Source organism: Tenrec ecaudatus, chromosome 14, assembly GCF_050624435.1.
Source record: "Tenrec ecaudatus isolate mTenEca1 chromosome 14, mTenEca1.hap1, whole genome shotgun sequence".
Classification (NCBI taxonomy): domain Eukaryota; kingdom Metazoa; phylum Chordata; class Mammalia; order Afrosoricida; family Tenrecidae; genus Tenrec; species Tenrec ecaudatus.
In genome coordinates, this window is record NC_134543.1 from 124,166,205 (window position 1) to 124,186,521 (window position 20,317).

At 50.0% G+C, this 20,317-nt stretch overlaps 1 protein-coding gene across 4 annotated transcripts in view; it reads left to right on the plus strand.

Moving 5' to 3' along the window:
- TLN2 (talin 2) overlaps positions 1-20,317 on the plus strand; it is a 461,380-nt gene that overhangs the window by 91,565 nt on the left and 349,498 nt on the right. For all 4 annotated transcript variants that reach the window (XM_075532415.1, XM_075532420.1, XM_075532418.1 and 1 more), the window contains exon 2: positions 9,793-9,881. The gene's annotated coding sequence lies outside the window, so the exon portion shown is untranslated. The remainder of the gene's footprint in view (positions 1-9,792; positions 9,882-20,317) is intronic.

A 20,317-nucleotide genomic window follows, 5' to 3' on the forward strand; every position in this document is an offset into this window, starting at 1 on the left:
GACCAGATGGACCGATGGGAGCACATACTTCCTGTGGGGTGTGCAAAGAAAAAGAGCTTTCTTTGGCCAGACTGCCAATGTGCCTGGTTTGATTCTCGCCTAACCCAGCTGGCGCTCTGAGTGCCCCCACAAGGAACCTTGACGTGGCAAGGCAGAGGCAGCTCAGTTGGTGTCTTGAGTCCTTGTTTTGGGGCCAAGATTTATGTTGGACACTGTTTAGGATACAGAGATAAACCCAGTAACACCCTTGCCTACCAAGAACTCATTCTGGTGAAGTTGAATGGCATGCAGAATGGTATGGGTCAGGCCTATCATGGTAGGAAAAGACCCCAGGAGCGTAGGGGCAAGAAAGGCTACTTTTAACCGAGAAGAGCCCAGGAAATGGTGAGAGGGTATAGCTTGGGACAGAGGAGGCGGTCTTTCTTGGAAGGAATGACTTGGGCACAGACTCCAGGCTCTGTGGGTGAGTAGAAAGCAGGATGTGGTAGGCTAGGGAAGAATTCAAGACATCAGACATACTCTAGAGACTGGCTTGTGGTCTGTGTGTCTGTCCATCTGTCTGGAGGAGACGTGAGAATAGGAGCTGAGTAAGGGAAAATACAAAGAGGTGTCTCCTGACCCACGGAAGAAATGTGAACCTTCGGCTGAATGCCGTGGAGAACCTGGGTAACGGGGGAGGAGGAAGAAGCCAGTTGTCATTGAGCTGGCTGCAACGGATGGTGACCCCACATGTGTCGGATGGAACTCCCTCCATGGGGTGTTCATTGGCTGATTTGGGGTAAGTAGATCTCTTGACCTTTCTTCCAAGGCAGCTCTGGGTGGCCTCAAACCTCCAATGTTTTGGTTAGCAGCTGAGTATGCTAATAGTTTGTACCATCTAGGGCTCCCGGAAAGAGGGAAGGAGGTGGAAAAGCAGGACTGGGAGCAGGGCAGCGTGGCACAGGAAGGGAGAAGACAGAGGGAAGCATGCTTCGGAGTCTAATTCTCCACTCTTCTGCTGCTGTCTCACTGATTGATGGTCTGCTCACCGGGGCCGGGCCCTTGGGAAAGACTATTGGATTTTCCCCTTGTAGTTTTATTACAGTTTTGAGTTTTCAAAGCAGACTGTGACATCACTGAATTACACAAGCCTCACAAAGAAAGGTCTAATCCCAGCCTCCTCCCTGCTCCAGTTCTGCTATCACTCATCTTAGGTATCTCCATGAAGTCTGAGACGGAGGAGCCTCTCCCCCTCTCTCCCTTTTCTCCGTATAAATCTGCTGGGTGCCAGGCCGAACGTGAGCTGCCAGAGATGCCGGCAGGTAAGGGCAGACCAGGCCCTCGAGGAGCTCCTAGTGTGGACAGACGGGAGCAGAAGATGCTGGGACAAGCCAAGAGTCTTGGTGGCCCGCTGGCTAAGTGCTCGGCTCTTGGAGGTAGATGGTGGCTCCACTGGGTGCTCTGCTCCCAGAAGGACTTCAAAATCAAGAGAAAATAAAAACAAACCAAGACCCATTGAGGCATTTCCAATGCACCGCTCCATACAGGGCTTCTCAGACTACATTTTTAGGAGAGCGAATAGCTTCATCGTTTCCCCCAAGGAGCAGCCTTGGCTTGAACCACTGACCCCGTAGTTAGCCTAACTCACCGCTCCACCAGTGTTCCTTCTCCAAATGACCAAGGCTTAGGCGGTGCCAGGGAGCCGGTCCAGTCAGCCATGTAGGGCTGCTGTATAAGTGAGCATGGACCTGCGTCAGACAGGCGGGTTGAGATTTCCCTGGGAAGGACGAGGGTGTCCTGGGCTGAGGCTATCTACCTGTGGAAGGTGATGCTCATCAGCACCAATTTCTAAAGGATGGCATATATTTTATTTTTATTTCTGCCCCAACCTGATTTGTATTTGGGGCAGAATAGAGACTAATTTATGGATTATGGAAGTTATTCATGGAATCCATAATTTATAGGGGTTACATACTACCTATAAAATAAATTAATAATACCCTGAAAGTATTATTATTATTTATTGTTTTCCAAGTATCTTCTTGGGAGGGGTGTATCCCTGCAGGACATTTTGGTCTTGATCAATTCTTTCTTCAGGGATATGGAAGAGCAACTATGGCATGGGGGAGGGGCACAGGACGTTTTGACTTTAAAAGGTAGCTTCTTCTTTGTCTCCTAATGTCTAGCACAGGATCACACTCAGGTTTGTGATCAGGTAATGAAGTGAGGGAAATGAATGGCACCTGTTGACTCAGCAGAACCGCCCCACGGCATTTTCTTGGCTGTGAGCCTTTCAGAAATTGGTTACCAGGCCTGTCTCCTGTGGTGTCCCTGGGTGGGTTTGAACCAACAACCTTTTGGTTAGCAGCCAAGTTCTTAAGTATTACCCCACCAGGGCTTCCTTTGGATGGAATAATGGGTTGCAGTCATGTTGTTTCTCACTCATAGCAACTCTGTAGGACAGAGTAGAACTGCCCCCGTGGAGCCCTGATGACATAGTGATTAAGCAGTGGGCTGCTGACGTCAAGGTCAACAGTTCAAATCCAGCTCTCAGTACTATTGACAGCCTTGGAGACCCTGTGGGGCAGTTTTACTCTGTCCTGTAGTAATGTGAGTTGGAATCCACTCAGAGGTGGTGGGTGGTGGAGGTGGCTTGCTTTCGGAAATAGACTACGACGTATTTCTTCTGGGGAGTGGCTGGCGGGTTAGAACTGGCTACCTTTGGGTGCGGAGCTGAGTGAGTAATCCCTGGGCCGAAGGGGCAGTGAAGCCCAATATCCATGCCCCTTGCCGTCCCACTAATGAAGACCGTTGTCATTTCCACTGTGCGAGTCGGCTGGAGAGATCACGTCAGGGGCAGAAGCACCTGGGACCCTGTGACCCTTTCCTGCGGGTGTTCTCCAAGGTGGGGTGGGGGTGGGGGTGGGGCGTGCTACAGTGATTTACTAGGAAGTAGGTTTAGTGCCTTTCCGTACCTCAGTGACAGTGCTGGAGCTACCAGGGGTCCACTTGCAGTCCTAGCCAGGCTTAAGACCGAAAGGAACCCTAGCGACCAGTGCCCTGAAGATAAGGCAGGCGCTTCCTCTCCAGCCCCCTCCTTGGCTGGGGAGCCCAGCTCAGTGGCTGGTGTGGGTTGAACATCAGAGAGCTCTTTCTGGCTCGGTCATCCTCGATCCCGTGTCCCATACGATGGAAACACGGACAGTTTTCTAAAGCAGGGGGCACTCCAAATGGGAGGACTCCTTTCCTCAGTGGGAAAGGAGAACGAGGTCATTGCGTTGCCCTGCTTTGTGTTAATGCTCTTTGTCATTCTGGAATTGGCAGGGCTTTGCTTGTCCTTAGCACCCCTTTCCCTGTCAAGCTATTGTTTGGAGGCGGTGAAGAAGAATGTTGGGCACACGCCTGCGCACCCACGTGAACACACACCTTATCTGTCTGAATAAGGGCGGAGAAGATGGCAACACCCCGTGGGATGTTTTACTTTGGAAGAGGGTGTGGGGTGACAGAGTACAGAGCAAGTCTGAATGTATGCGTCGTGTATGAGTGCGTGTATATATATATTTAAAACTATGCGTTTTCACTAGAAGGAAAATAGAGTAGACATTTTAAACTAAAAACTGCCAAGCCAAATGCACGGCCACGGAGTTGATCTTAGAGTGACTTCACGGGGTAGAACTAGCTCTGTGGGCTCTGACACTGTCGGTTTTTCCCAGAGTAGCAACCTCATCTTTCACTTGTGGAGTTTCGACCTGCTGATCTCATGGTTCACAGCCCAACCCATCAGCATCCGGTTAAGATTGTATCCATGTTAAATCCATGAAATGTGCAAATGTCCCCATTCAAAATAAGTGCAATGTTTTCACTGTAGAGCTTTGATTCTGTCTTTCACACATTAATCGTGTTTGTTGTTGAGAGTATACTCAACTGCACAGCCCAATTCAGGTTTCGACCGTGCATTTCAGGGATGGGACTGCACCCTTTCTCACCCTCCTTCTCTGCCTTGGTCCTTCTCAGTAAGCAGACGCGCTCTCCCTGCCCCTGAGGTGAGGCTCTCTCCTGTCTTCAGAGTGGCAGTGGGCATCTGATCCCCTGTAGGCGGGGTTGGAAAAGCACAGTCCTCCAGGCAAACATTCTTTACTTGTGAAGCTAAGCCAGTGTTTGGTTTTCGGAAGACTTCAGGGGATGTTTGGGGTTCAAGATTATTCTAGTTACAGTAATTTCTGGCCTCCATCGCCCCAGGACATCAGGATTCCGTGAGAATTTGAAATTCTGTTCCATGTCCCCCCACTTTTGATCAGGATTCTTCCATAGACTCGCTGATGCAACAGTTCACTGGTGGTCGCCAGGCACCATCGAGTTCTTGTGGCCAAAGCACAGGAGGCAGTTATTTATGGAGGCTTTGGCCACACATTGCGATCCCTCCCCCACTTCATGGTTCTCCGTCCTCTCTTGCTCTAGGTGGATTGAGACTAATTGTTGAGTCTTGGATGGGGTCTTGTAATCCTTTAAGACCCCAAGGACTATGAAAGGAACTAGGAGGTAGAACAGAAACACTAAACATTATTGTTAGGCTAATTAGCTGGAATGTTTCCCATGAAACCAACCGAGGAACCAAATCCCGGGAGGTGTTTGATTATCCATAAGCAGCATCAGTAGCTACGTGTGGGTTGACTGTACATCTATCACAGTTTTGCCAACTCAGCATTCTGTAGGTGTTCAACTTATTGACAGCAGTTACATCAATCAGCTGTGGAAGTTGAGGAGCCTGTTAACAGATGAGGTATAGAATTTTGGCATGGTCCGCCATGCACTTGTGTGAGGTGGGTTATCAAAATGGGGTTAAAATGTTTGATGGCAAGGTGTCAGTTTTTTATCAGTCATTAAAGACTAAACATTTATATATGTGTGTGTGTGTATGTATTTTCTTCCACCCCCATAGTGTGATTACTCAACACCAACAACAAAGAAGATTTTTTGTTTGTTTGTTTTGGATGAAGTGCCCTTGCTCAAATTACTAGGAAAGGATGAAATTTTCTTATTTATTTGGCCACAAAAATATTGATAAATATGTTAAGGGCTCAGAATGGTCATGTCTCCATATCCTGCACTATTATTTTAGCCAGTGACCACTGACCATTCATTGAAAGACTCTAATTCTCATGAGCGAGATAGCAGAGGGTAAGGGGCCCGAAGGGAGAGGTGTAGGAAACAGAGCAGCAGACGGCGGTGGCCAAATGCTCCTCGCAGCTCCTCCTGAAGTGGCTGGACCTTCTCGCCTTCCTCAGCTGTTGTGGATGAATTCATGAGACTGTTCTTGGTAACAGAATGTGCCACAGGAAAACAGGCCTTGCAGACCGTGCATAAGGGAAAGACCACTGAGTTTGCAGAAACTCAGCACCAGCTTTTCCCAGACGGACAGGCGGCATCCAAGGGTAGCATGGCCTCAGCCGGGAGCATAGGACTGCCCAGGGCGTGGACGTTAAAAATGAAAGTGTATTTATAGACCTGCTCCTGGGGCCAGGCGTCTCACTGTCAGGCCCCACCCCTTGGCAAGCACAGGGCTTTCTTGCCCCTGTTTTACTGATGTGGCCAGGAAGAGAGTAGCTCCGGGAGGCCCGCTCACTGATAAGAACGGGTCATTTTTAAAAGTTGCTTTAAACTGGCGAACATACTGAAGAGTAAAAGTGTGCAGGCAGGGTCCCCTGGCTAAAACAAACACGAGTGATGCTAACAACAAGGTTAGGAAACCAACTTTATGAACACTTAGAAGTTCTCCCCTCAGTCGACCCCTTCTGTGCCCTCCAGGAAAGCTTAATTCTCACCGATCTCGGCTGGGTTGCATTCTCAATGCGTGCGGTCCTCAGCAAGATGTGCTTGGCGATGTTGTTCTTGTTTTAGCTTTGAAAGGTTTCACATCAAGTGAGGCAAGGGCAGGTCCCCCCTGGGGCTTTCTGGCAAAAGTTTCTGGGTGAAGCACGGGGCTCAGGACGCGTGTGTTAGCCCACACTCTTCCGCCGTGAGTGCTGCCCGAAGCCAGTGTCCTGCCTGCTCCCTGGTGCCGTGTGCGCTTTGTAAACGGAGTGTCTATTGACAACTGTGTTTACAACACACTTGCAGAAAGTTCAAAGGGCGTTATAAAAGAGGCTCTGGGTACCATTTTAATCTAGCAGGTGTCCTGTGCCATCCCAGAGAGTACGTAAAGGACTCCTGAACCCCCTGAATCTAAATGCCTCATTTTCCAGGGGAACGAGTCCATCCCATTTTCAGAGGATGTTGCCAATCTTCCTGCTCCCCAGTAGTGGCGAAGGGAGACATGGGTCAGTGTAAGACGTGAAAAAACAATAATCCTACATTATCAAGGGTTCATGAGGGAGGAATGGAAAACAATGAGCTGATATCAAGGGCTCAAGTAGATAGAAAATGTTTTGAGAGTGATGATGGCAACCAATGTACATTAATGTGCTTGTCACACACGGGATGGCTGTGAGGATTGTGATAAGGGTTGTAAGAGCCCCCAATAAAATGATTTTAAAAACCCAACAAAGAATAAGCAGGTAGGTCTTAAAGAATGTGCACAGTAAGACACTTTGCTTGGTTTGCTTTTAAAACTATGACTGAAGAAGTTCCCTGGGATGGTGTGGACCAGCTGAGTCTGAGGACCCATGGGTTTTTTTCATTTGAGAATCATCACTGTTGAAAGGAAAATGGGCCGTAAGTTATACTCTGGGTTGCCCGCTGTGGAATCCTTGACCTGCAATGGGTTTCCTAGGCTCTCGTTTTCTCCAAAGTTTGCATATTCCTCCAAAGTTTGCATATTTCTCCAAAGTTTGCATGACCAAGTAGAATGCTGCACTGGAAACAGAAATTGGAATGGTTGCCTGACTTCACTCCCTAAGTTCCATTTCACGTAGAAGAAACCCTAACCAGGAGTTGCCTTATAAATAATAATGGACCTTTGGGGAAATAGATCCAAAGGCCCCCCGTCCCACCCCCACCCCCATTTAATGAGGCTAGGGGAAGATTCCTTAATGCGAACTCCCAAGAAGCAGAACACAGCCATTGTTATACCAACTCTGGGGTTATTTCCTAAGAGTTTGGTAACTTTAGTTTAAAATGACTGACATTCATTTCTCCAAAGTAGGCAGGCAATTAATTATACTTCTTGTAAGCCAGCTTTATAGGAAGTGTCCTTGAGTTCTGTTTCAAAGGGGTAAGGGACTTTAGAGTTTTGTAGCTGTAAGGTCCCACACTTGACCCCGTCCAGGTTCCTCCTGTTACCAGTGAATGGAGGGAGGCCCTGCACCCTTAGGTGGTGGGCCCAAGATAATTTTGATTTTATTAGGACCAGCTGCAGCTAGATGCGCCGGAAGGAGAGGCAATTATTTAGATGACTATGTTTTAAATATATAATTAGACCAAGACTTAATAAAGCAAAACAAACTAAAAAACACCACCAATCCTCAAAATGCTCATTTCCTAGAAAATCACTGGCATTTTCATCGTCCGTTTCATTTTACCAAAGCTCCCTGGGACAGCAATGTGAGCGCACTGGCCTCCGAAATGGACTCCTTTGTGATTTCAAGCACTTCCTGGCAGCTTCCTTTTCTCTTGGGTGTGTGAACCTAATGAATGACAGCCGAGCTTTTCTTTTTCTTCTGCGTTGCTCTTCATAAACTGAGTATTCTTTGAAGATCTTCAGGTTTCTGTCCAAGGTTGCTCGAGTCCACAGCCCCCTTTCCCCCTGCTCAGAGAAGAGCAGTTTTGGTTTTGTTGGTTGTTTTGAAAGAAAATCAGAACTTTTACTTTGGCTGAGTGAAGTCTTTGGGGATTAAGGAGCAAGACCTGGAAGAGCAGTTAAGACGGGAGCCTTTGGGCTGCTTTGGTCTCTCTTGGTTAACAGCCAAGCACAGCCTTTTTTTTTTTTTTTAAGCTCAATAGCTGTAGTTGAAAGGTGGTATTAGACATTTGTATTAGGAACTCTAATACAAATAGCGTTGTATTTGAAAGGTAATTTACAGATACAGTTAAGCTTTATGGACTTAATTCTTCAGTTCTGGTCCTGGCCATGCTGTTGCCCCCTGCTAACTTTGGAATCCCTCGTTGATGCAAAAGAGGCATGGTGGCACCTTGGGTTAAGCCCCTGGGCTGCTAACGGCGAGGCCGGTGGCTCACGCCTGCCAAGTGTTCTGTGGGTGAATGCCGGGAGCAGGGTGTCTGCTCCCAGGAAGATTTACAGCCTCCGCATCCTATTTCGGGTGTCTGTAAAGCAAGACGTAACTGATGGCAGTGGGTTTGGTTGGGCTGTTGCATATGGTTAATGTGCTTGGCTCGGCTGCTCACTAAAATGTTGGGTGCTAAGTCTGTCCAGAAGTGCTTCGGGAGAAAGACCGGGTGATCTGTTTCTGAAAGTAATCGGTCATTGAGCAGCCCAAGGCACACAGTGCTCCTCTGACAAAGACGGGGTCGCAATGAGTGAGAATCCACCCCGTGGCAGTAATGACTTGGGGCTGGTCTCTTCCTGAGTCTTGTTTTTGTCTCATCTGTTCAAAGAGGCTTGGACCTGATCATTTCCCAGGGAGCCTTGCAGTTGGGTGAGGATAAGAAGAAAACACTGCTTACAAGGCTTCCAGTTCGTCCTGTGTACGGGTGTACACACGTGTCTGCGTGCTCTCTGTAGCACGCTGGTCTGGCTCTGAGTCTCCTCAGTCAGGGCGCCTTTAAACACGAAAGCGTCAAATCCAAACTGTAGCTTCTGGTGGGCTTTGCTGGGCCAGTTAAATTCAAGGCAAAGAGGTCATTTCTCACTAATGTGGGGGAAGCTGAAGGCTAGTCTTTACCGGTTTTCTCAAAGTTCATGGGATGGTTATGGGGGCTCATTAGGGAGAAGTTTTAAGAAAAAATTTTTTAAATGCATTGGTGAGAGGAAAACATCCGGAAAGTTGAGCCGAATAATTGTCCTTTCCCATCACAACAACATACCTGCTTGTTCTTTGAGGCAAGCAAGGGCTGTCCTATGACAGTGTCCCTGGGGACTCTTGCTCTGTCCAGCCTGTAGCGCTGGTCTTGCCCCTAGAGACTTCTGTTTATTCCCCAAACTCAAAGAGCATTTAAAAGGAACCTGAAGCGAGTCCCTTGAGGATGCCAAAAGGACTGTTTTGACGGCGCGTCAAAGAGCTCAGAATTCTCCGGGGAAGGGTTCCTAAAAAACTCCATGCCACCACGCACATCCCGATCCTCAGCCACTCTCTGGAACAGAGTGGAATTACGCCTGTGGGTGTCGGAGACTGAAAATCTTTACGGGAGTCGAGGGCCCCTCTTTCTCGCGAGGAGCAGCTGGTGGCTCTGAACTGCTGACTTTAGGTTAGCAGGCCTGCCTAGAGCCCGTTACATCACCAGATTAGAGAGAGACAAGTGTCTTGACCTACAGGTGAAGATAGGTTGAGAAACGGTAGCTTCACATTTTCACGTTTCTGTTTCACAAAGGTTTCTATGGTTTTATAGCAACATCATCTGACATCCTCAGGTGGCTGGACACCACAGTGCGAGTGGAGTGAACCCCACAGAGAGCGCTAGCTCAGGCATGCCTTTTGTGGGGTGCGTGGTCCTGTAGACACTGAAGTCAGAGGGGCTGTCAGCCCCACCATTGCACTGTGGGTACCCTGAGACAATCTACCCCTTGCTGCGTGTTTCTCCCCCCCTCCCACTCCCCTCCCCAGCTCTTTCTAACCTGGGCATCTCCCCGTCTCTGCGTGCTGGCAGAATGATGCTCATCCGTTGACACCTCCATTGTGTTTTGTTTTTTTTTCCTGACAGTGTGCCGCTGCAGGATAACATCTGGACTTGCCTCTGGTCTTTTGAATGCTAGGCTGCCCACCAGTTCTGGGATCACCTTGTTGAAAACCGTGAGTAATCTTCATGTTTGTACGGTGCAAGCAGCTAAAGCCCTGCTGGATCCCAGGGTCAACTTCACAGTGGCCAGCACTTGCAGAATCCATGGGGCCCTCCCAGCCAGCCTCTGCCGTTCCCAGCTGCACGAGCAGCCTGTGACACCCATATGACCTTTCTGCCCTGCTGTGGTCCTGATGGTTGCTGCCTGTGGGGTACCACCAGAACCAAACACATGGGTCCAGATTTGGTGCTTCTTCGTCTCCATGGTAACAGTCCATCTCCATGTATGGAGTACCCACAATGCATTTGTCCTGGTGCTGGGTGCTGGGCGAATGTTCCTGGACCTTAACCCCATCCCCTCCACAGACCAGACGGCAGGTGCACTAGTTGCTGTCAAGTCGACTTGGACCACAGTGACCGCTCACGTGTCACAAGAGGACTCTGCTCCGTAGGCGTTTCAGTGGCTGAGTTTTCGGAAGTGAATTGCCAGGCTTTCTCCCTAGTGCTTCTAGGAGCACTCAAACCTGCAACCATTGGATTTCCTCAGACTCACTGCCCTGGAGTCATTGCCGACTCATAGCATCCCTGCAGGACAGAGTGGCCCTGCTTCTTGGGTTTCCGAGCCGTAGCTCTTTACGGCAACAGAAAGCCTTCTCTTCCTCCCGAAGAGCGCCGGGTGCTTTTGAAGGGCTGGCTTTGTCCTTAGCAGCCCAGCATTTAACCAGGACTTCACCAGGGCTGCAGGCACCTTCCGGTTTAGCAGCACGTTATCCAGTTGCACCCCCGGGGACTCTACGAGACAGGCACAGGTGCCAGTTTATAGAGGAGGAGATGGGTACGGGGAGAGAAGCAACTTCCCCAGCAGGGCGGAGCTGTCCCACCCAGCGTGGTTGGTTGGACCCCAGGGCAGGGCTTTCTCTTTGGTTCTCCCCTCTGTGTACTTCCAGCATCCCGGCTGGAAAGGGCCTTTTACTATTAGTGGTAAGCCTATGTCATTTAGGTGTGCTGTTTTCTACTCGGTAACCCACGGTTGCTGTGTAGCGCTCCTCCCTGGGGGGGCAGTGTGAAAACACTGCTTCGGTGTCACTCTGGCTCCTTGCATTTGGAAGAACGTGGTTGATTCAGGACAGAAATGAACAGCAGGCAGAAAACATGTCTCGGGAGGCAGATTCCCACCTTTTCTTGTCCCCCCCTTGAGGCTGGGGGTTGACGATGTGGAAACTGCTGGAGGTTTGAAGGTGGGAGATCCTGGTTACCACTGAGTCCCCGACAGCTTTAGGGCTTGGAGATGCGATGGAGGGGTTTTTGTTAAAGGCCTTTTCCTGATCACTCCATGGGGTGTCTGTGTCAGAGGCCATCTCAAAAGAGCCTTGCTCTGTTTAGGGTGATTGTATCCCTTCGGTGTCAGGTATAGAGTTTACATTTCTTAAAAGAAAAATTCATCACTTCTATGTTAGCTATGGTTTTAGATTTACGGAAAAGTTGCAGAGATACCCCGGAGAGCTCTTTGTACTTTTTCACTCTGGTTCCACTCTCAGTAATTCTTCAGTTAATTGAAAATTTCTCTCCGTTACTTACTATTAATCAGACAAGATGACAGGCAAGGCATTTGTTTAAAAGCATAATGACTGGTTCTTAGGGATTGTAAGTTTTTTTTTTGCACAAGAATATTTTAATGTTAACCTCCTGAAAACTTTAGAGCTCCCACACAGGTGTGGACACTAATACATACATGCAAAGATACAAGGAAAAGTCAATTCCAAAATGTTTGCAATGGTGAATGCTGAATGACAGAACACAATTGAGAAAAAATGAACTTTGGTTTCCAATTGTCCTCAATCCTCCTGAATTAATTGGAAATCTGAGTCCCAGAACTTCCCCTCATATATCAGGTTGAAATGTTGCAGCTCAGTTTTATTTTCTGCAGTGAAACCATTGAAGCATCCTCTTCCCCCAAACAAGAAAACCAAAGCTGTGGGTCCTCAGCGCTCAAGGTCTAATGCAGGCAAACAGGTTCATAGTGGCAAACGACTCTAGCAATCAGTGCTCCAGGAAGGAAACACGGTACCATGGGAAGGAAGCTTAGGCATCAGGCCCCCTTTGACCTTCAAGGTTTCTCGGACCCGGAGGTGCATGGCTGTCAAGATGGCTTTTCACCAGGCTAAGTTGTTCCAGGAAACAGTTGGTGGAAACTCGTAGCCCAAGAACGTCTTCTTCACTCCAGCTGACAGTCAGGACACTGCCCTGAACGGTCAACTGCATATTAATGTGTTCTCCGTAGCACCATGAAGTTAGGGCCAGGCTACGGCGAGCCTTCTCCGCCTCCAGGGGAGACCGCAGTGGGATGGCGACTGTGAAGTCGAGATTTTGGTGTGCTGGACCACGAGGCACACGCACCGGATCTCTAACCGGCCCCTGGGCAGCCTGGGCCTGCACTGCGCCAGGAGTGGGAGTGTCTGCTGTGTCCACTGCCTCTTTGCCACTCTGGCGCTCAGGATCCCCAGGTGCCAGCTGGCCGCAGAGGGCAACGGGGTGCACTTGACGGCCAACGCTAGAGCCACCAGGGCCATGCGGATCGATGCCCCTGAAGCTACTTGCATCTTGGGGACCCTTGGGGCCGCTGGGCGCCTCGTGGCCCCCCTGGGCCCCATCCTGGCCCGCATGGCCACGAGAGCCATCTAGGCGGTCATGGCCTCTGAGGCCTTCACGGCCACCTTGGTCACCGGTATCCTCGGCTCCTCTGTGACCACGTCAGCCCTCAGGGTGGTGCGTACCTTGCTGGCCATCCCCTGCGCTTGCTGAATCACAGGACACCCCACTGTCGCCGCCACCTGAGGCCCACATGGCGTCTCAACGACCTACGATTCTCTCGGGATTGTAAGTTTTTAACTTGACTTCTTGGTGTTTATTGCTTCATGTATAGATGAAGTTCTGGGCTGGGCCAAGCCAGTTACCAGATACCAAGTTCAGTCAAATACCATTAGGCTTCCGTGGTGCCTGGGTCCTTTGTTCGGGGCACTGGCACCAGGAGCTGTGTTTCTGGCTTTGTGTTGCTAAGATTAGTTTCTAACTCTGTGTCACCCCAACCATGGGATGCTGTTTGATTTTAAATGTCTCTACTAGGCTTAAGGGCATAGCATACTTTCCCATTCAGAATCCAGGCTCTGGAACGAGTGAAAACTGGGTTCGAATCCCTGTTCTACTGCGTGTTAACCTTGAGCCTGTGCACATTCCCCTGGGCCTCAGTTTCCTCCTCATCATCCATGCTGAGTAGCTACTCTTCTCTGAGCTTGCTCCTACTTTGCAAGGTTGTTTGGAGAAACAGGGAGGATGCTGGTCAAGTTCATTACCCAGTTCTTGGAGATGAGTCATCCTTCAAAGATGGGTTGATGCAGGAGTTGACATATCCCCTTCTACAACCTCTTGCTTCAAATATAGATTGAGTTCCTGGCTGGGCCAGGCCAGTCACCAAATGTCATGTTATAAGTCGAACACTAGTAGGCTTCGCTGTGCCCCAGGTCCTTTGCCTGGCCAGATTCCCTCTTTTTGAACATGGATTCCACTATCCCAAGCCAACTCCTTTGCCTTTAGACAATGAGTCATTTGAGGGCAGGGATTATGCGTCATCCTTCCTGGCACCCAGGATTCTCCCAGCATCAAAAGCACTCGTTAAATGAACCCAGCAAATGCATGTCCTTCTTCCACTTGCTTACCTGAAGCCATGCTTTTGAAGAGTGACGAATTGGCTGGTGGCACAGCGGTGAAGTGCTCGGTGACTAAGCAAGCGGGTGATGTCTGACGCACCAGCCACTCCACTGGAGAAAGATGTGGCAGTCAGAGGACAGCTGGGATGTAAGCTTGCTGGGTGTCCCTCTAGCTTTCCACGGACATTGCATTTCTCCAAAACAGCCCTTTGCTTTCATGGAAATTGCAAAGCAATGTACAACCTCTGTGTCGTTAGCTTTTTTTTTTTTTTTTTAATAAAGGGAGGACAGAGTCTATTTTTGAAAAGGAAGATGAACAGGAATGGAAATCGAGATGCCAAAAGGGTAGGGGGTAGGGGGGAGCGGTGGGGAGGGAGGGCGGCACCCATCGCAGTGGCTCATAACCACACACCCCCATCCAGGGGCAAGAACAACAGAAACCAGAGGGGAAGGGAGAGAGCGGTCGGTGTGAGATTTGAAAATAATTAACAATCGACAATCTATCAAGGGGCCACGAGGTTTGGGTGGGGGGAGAGAAGGGAGGGGAAAAATAGAGGAGCTGATCCCAAGGGCTCAATGGAAAGTAAATGTCTAGAAAAGACGGATGGAATATATGTGCAACTATGTCAGATACGATCGATGTATGGGTTGTAACAAGAGTTGTATGAGCCCCCAATAAAGTGATTCAGAAATCAATAAGAAAGGAAGACATCTTCTCCATTTTGCATCCCTCCTACTGGTCAACGTTTCCAGCCTTTGCGGACTTTTGCTACATGGCTTAGGGCTCTCAGACTTGGGCTCTCTCCTCTCCAGTGCCAGACTGTGCTTATAAAATATTCATAGTTACGTGTAAATTTCAGGACACCAAGAGACACAGACGCAGGTTTTTCCTCCTTCAGATACAGAGTAAACACTATCCAGGGTCTTACTGTAGTGCCACCCTGGCTCCTGGCCCCGGCAGGGCTGAGTCAGCTGAAAGTCCCAGCCCCAGAGCCAGCATTGCTCACAGGGCCGGCGGCCACGGCTGGGGGTCTCTTACATCTGTACCCAAGTTCCACCAAGTGGGCGTGCTCTGACCCATTCCATGACCGTTACTCGTCCTCAATCATAGGCGCGTGGTGACATCCAGGCATAATTATCTCCTGGGACCCTGAGCGACATCGTTCCCCCTATTTTTAGGCAGTGAAATAAAAGCAAAGCAAAACAAAGCTAAACAGCACGATTTGTCACTAGTTTAGAATTTACAAGTTTTTGTTCCTTTTCTCCCTTGTATATAGAAAAAAAATCCCAAGTTGTAACAACAATAAGCAAATTAGGCCCAGCTGGAAGAAAGAAAACTATTTTCAAGCTGCGAGGGCTATCCGGAGGGTTTTTTTTTTCTCCCTCCCAGAAACCCTTGTTTGTGTATATGATTTTAATCCCCCAAAGTTAGATAACACTGCTCTGTGTGATGCATTTGTAAATGTAATATGCAAGGAGGAGTCTCTCTCGCCCCCACTTGAAAGCTGCATCTGATCTCTTCATGAGATTTGCTGGTTAACTATTCAGCCTCCTGCTGCTGAGCCGGTTCCTCCCCCTTCACTTCTGTTTTATCTGTTTGTTTAAACATTTTGGAAGAGCATCCTCCGACCACTTGGGGGGGGGGTAGACCAGTAGAATTTCAAGGTCAAAGTATATGCCCTTTATAAAGCCCACTTTCAAAAAGTGATGCAATTTAGACCCCTGACAGCTGTCTGAGGATCCTTCCCAGCACAGCGGGTACTAATCCTTACCACGTTTTGTGATTTTGAAAGTTAGAGAAATATTTTTAAAAGGATTAAAAAAAAATACGGCTGCACCAGACCCTAGAGTGATGCAGCTTTAAGCCAAGTCTTCTTACTAGGAGACACCGGGGTGGCCGGATGCCCTTCGGGCTCTTGCGATTCTCCTTTTTAGGCAGAACCAGGCCCCCTCCCTGCGCCAACCTCGTCCTCCCACGGCTCTTCTTCCCTGAGGTTCTCCTGGTCTTGCTTACGATGTGGTCAGTCGGCCCCAAGAACATCTGTGAAAGGGAAGGTGGGGGCCGCCCCTGTTGGGCCAGTTTCTCTCGCCCTTGCCCGGTTTCCTTCCCTGGTTGCGTAGTGGTTATGTCTTGGACTGCTGACCTCAGGTCAGCCGCTCCATGGGAGGAAGATACGGCTGGCTTGCTACTCCCCTAAAGCGTTTCAGTCTGGAAGCCCGCGGAGGCAGTTCTGGTCTGTCCTAGAGGGTCACCGTGAGTTGGCATGGACTCGCTGGCAGTGAGTTTTGAGAGTCTCTTGCTCCGATGTGAGCTCCATTGAGCTTGTGCGGGTCAGTTTGCTGCCAGGGTCCCCCAGGCACCCAGAAGCACCCTCTGCCCTTTACTGGCACCGCCCTTTTCTGTAGAGCAGGGTGGCTGCCCCTCTGTGGCGTCCAACAGGGATGTACAGCGGGTTAGGGTTAGACAGGAGCGGACGAGGGCAGGCTGAGAGGGGACGGTAGCATTCCTGGGGGTGGGGAGCGCATGGAGTGGTCCACTCCTTCTCGTTTGCCACCCTGTCTGGCTGTGTCTTGCCCCTGGGTGCTCCGGTCAAACCTCTTCTCGTGGGGCCCGAATCAGTTCAATACAAGTTCTCAGCTTTTTCAGATAACACATCCAGAGTTTGGCATAAGCTTTATTCAGCAAGGATGGGATGGGCCACAAAAACAAGCAAATCCCCAAAAACCAAAAAATCCATCACAGGAGGAAGAGAGCCAGACGTGAGACTTCAAGATCAGCAAGAAGCATCATTTTTCTTTTCTACAGACGTGAGACTTCAAGATCAGCAAGAAGCATCATTTTTCTTTTCTAGGGACAGAGTAAACAGAAGTAGTTCAACACAGTGTTCAGTTGCTATGCTGCTAAGCAACAGGTCGGTGGCTTGGAGCACCAGGGGCTCTGGGAGAAAGGAGTGACAGCCGGATGGTAACCAGTTTGGGTTGGTTTTTCCCTTTCCTCCGACTAAGCAACACAAGGCAAAACCCAGGTGTGGGGACTTGGGTAGGAAAGGAGCAGACCGAAGGAGGGAGGGCGAGGTCGTGTGGTATCTCAGGTCGAAGGTGACCCCACTTCAGGCTTTGAGAGACACTTCAGCAAGCGTTTCATTTCTGATTGCTCACTGGAGACAAGCAACCCAGCTCCTCGTCTATGGGTGCGGGGATTTGGACGCTCTGTTTCTGGCCTCATTGCACATAAGCTGGAAGTACTTATTTGCCATCCTGTTGAACACGTGGGGTGGGGTGGGGTGGGGTGTTCTTTCACCATCGCTGTTCGGCGCATGTTTCCCCCACAGGGTGACAGTCCCCACCTCTGGCCAGATCTCCTGGGCAGCCTTTCTCTGGTGGGACTCGGTGGAAAGGAGGTTCACGAAGCAACTGCAGCTTGTTGCTTCAGAACCTGCCCCAGCTGGGGGCTGCTCTTGCAGGGGCCATGGGAGACCCAGGTCGGCTTGTTCTCCTACAAAAGACACCCCCCTGCAAAAGTCACAAGGCTTGGGAGGGTCCTGGTTGACAGGCTCACTTAATAGTTGGGGCAGTAGCTGCCTCCTCTAGATGTTTCTGGTGTCCTCTGAGAGCCGGGGTGTCATTGCACCCCCCGGGCTACATTTGAGAGCATGTCCACGGGCCAGCTGCATGGCTCCCAGGAGACACCCGGCGGCATCATGGAGAAGGTGTGAGGGCAGTGCTGGAGTGAGGAGCCATGTGCAGAGCAGCATTTCCAGGGCTGGGTTTGGATTGGGAGTCCAGCTGCTGCTGCTGCTGCCTGGGCCTGCAGTGGGGAGGGAGGGCGCATCTGGAAGACGCTTCTGGGGATCGCACCCCAGGACCCGAGGAAGGAAAGCAGCCGGCCCGGCCGCAGGGGAGCACTGACTGATAAGTGGATGTCTCTGGGATTCTTGTGCCTGGGGCCCCGTCGCTCTGGTTCCGTAACTCAGGACACATTTTCTTTTTAGTCCTAAAAAGGAAAGGCAGCTCTCTGTTGGAAAAACTATGGTCCCAGCAAGGGCAGATGGTACCAAGTGCATGGACGTCATTAGTTGTGTGCGCCCATTATCCTAGAGATGAGCTCATGCAGAAGCTGAGGTTTGTCCAGCCATCCCCCTAGCACCCTGGAGGCACGAGGCTGGAGGAGTGGGAGAATTCTGGACTCCAGTTTTCAAAAAAACCAAACCAAACTCACTGCCATTGAGTCAATTCCAACTCAGAGCTACACTAACAGACAGGGCAGAATTCCCCCGAGTGGGTTTCCAAGACTACCCTTTTACTGGACTAGAAAGCCTCATCTTTCTCCCGAGGAGCAGCCGGTGGTTTTGAACAATGGACCTTGTGGTGAGCAGTCCCCAGTTCTCAAAAAAGTATGACAACTTATTCATTCCCAGATGAGGGAATAATGTCTGTATTGGTTTTCTATCGCTACTGTAACACAATTCCCCTGCCTGGTTGGCTTTCAAAGAACACAGATTTATTATCCTAGGATCCTGTAGGTTAGAGGTGAAACACAGTTCTCACGGAGCTAAAGGTATGATGTGGGCAGGCCACACTCCTGGAGAGTCTAGGGGCCTGGGGAGAAGCTGTCTCTTCTCCCTTTGAGGCTGCCCTCCTTCCTTGGCTGATAGCCAGGGTCTCCTTCAAGCTGCCTCGCCATCCGACCTTTCTCTTGCTGTCACATCTCCATCCATCCAAAGCCAGGAAAGCGTGTCCACTTTGAAGGATTTCATCAGACCTGCTGGATACACTGGGATGGCCTGCCAGGACCTGCTGGATAAACTGGGATGGACTTCCCGGACCTGCTGGATAAACTGGGATGGACTGCCCGGACCTGCTGGATAAACTGGGATGGACTGCCCGGACCTGCTGGATAAACTGGGATGGAATGCCGGACCTGCTGGATAAACTGGGATGGAATGCCAGACCTGCTGGATACACTGGGATGGAATGCCGGACCTGCTGGATAAACTGGGATGGAATGCCAGACCTGCTGGATACACTGGGATGGAATGCCGGACCTGCTGGATACACTGGGATGGCCTCCCCATCTCAGGATCCTTACTGTCATCGCATCTTCACACCTCCCGCGGCTACAGGGTCCCAGGGTCCGGAGATGAGATCTTGGACATCTTTGGATGCTCATCGTCCTGCCTGTTGCAGGATCACACGGTTAGGGTGGCCTACCAGGTGGCAGGGAGCATGGCAGAGACAGGTTTGGGGACCAGGTCTCCTGACTGATCAAGCTCTGAGTTCCCTCTCTCCTGTCGTTTGCTTGCATTGCTTGATTCCTGTAGGCTCTACCCCTCTATGGAGCCAGCTTGTTTGAGGGTATGAACCTGGTCAAGCGTGCAGAAGAAGCCAGTCTTTCCCATGGGAAGGGGGCAGAAGCGAGAGGAGGGGGCTCCGGCAGCTCTGCCTTGCATGCTTGATCACACATGTTGACTGCTTATCCCATTGTACTCATAGGGGACTGTTCATGCCCAGGACGGACTGTTTTGTGTTCCAGGATCAGAAGCACAGGTGAACTAGCTTAAACGAAGGAGGTGGGCATAGTGGGGTTGTTTCATGCAGCTAACTTTCACTGGGGGCCTACGGTGGTCCTGAGAGATCCCCTTGGGACCCACTACAGGTTTTTAGTCCTCTTTACTCCCCTCTGTATATGAGAACCAATTCTCAGGTCCTTCTGTACAGTGGCTTCACTCTCCTGCGTATCTCAACCAGAACAGCTACTTCCTATTCAGACCTCACTCCTGAGACTCTCTTGCTGAGCCCAGCTCCTCTGAGCTGCCTAATTCACACTGTGCACCTGAGTGCCCCATGCTGAAGAGACACCTGCCCTGCTGAGCATGGACAGCTGACCAGTTGGCTCCAGGTGGACGAGGGGCACAGTCACCTGTGTCTGTGGGTGGGGTCCATGGTAACGTGAGGCTAGTGTGGCGGCCCTGCCTTATTCCACAAATGCTCACGCAGACACACTTCTTTGTGTAGGTTCTAAGTAACTTTTATATGCAAACAATTTCAAACTTGCAGAAAAGTTGCAAGAATGCAAAGTTCCCTTGGGTAGCCTCTGCTGAAATTCAACTGTTAGTAAATATTTTCTTTATCCTTCTCTGTATCCATGTGATTTCTCTGAACTACTTGAAAGTAAGTTGTAAACATCATGTTCTTTACCGCTAAATACTTCAGCTTGCGTTTCCGAATAACAAGAACATTATCTTTCATAACCACAGCTCACTCAGTAAAAGCAGGACACGGGCTTTATTTTTTCAAACTCAAATAATGTGCACTACATATAATTTTAGCTAGTGCCCCCTACCCCTCTGCTTGCCCCTGTCCCACCTCAGTTATTGTCCTGGGTGTGCTATGCGTGGTTCCTTTATTTCCCGGGGTGCTTTCTTTAGGAAACAATGTGGTGACATGGATATACTGTTACATCATAATAGTTCCTTTCCAAATCTACCCAGTCAGCGCAAGACTGCCCTTTGCGGCAATGCTTTCTCTGGGACTAAGATTCCATCGGGATCATGCAGGAGAGTTAGCTGCCGCTTCTGTGGTCTCTTTCCATCAGGAACAGCTACTCTGCTTTCCTGTGTGTTTTGTGCAGGGGAATTTTTGAAGAGGGCAGAGGTAGCGATGTGGGCTTGCTTGATGTTGCCTCACAGACAGATTCCTCATGCTGAGGCGTAGGACGTTACGTAGGCAGTAGTACCCCGCTTAGC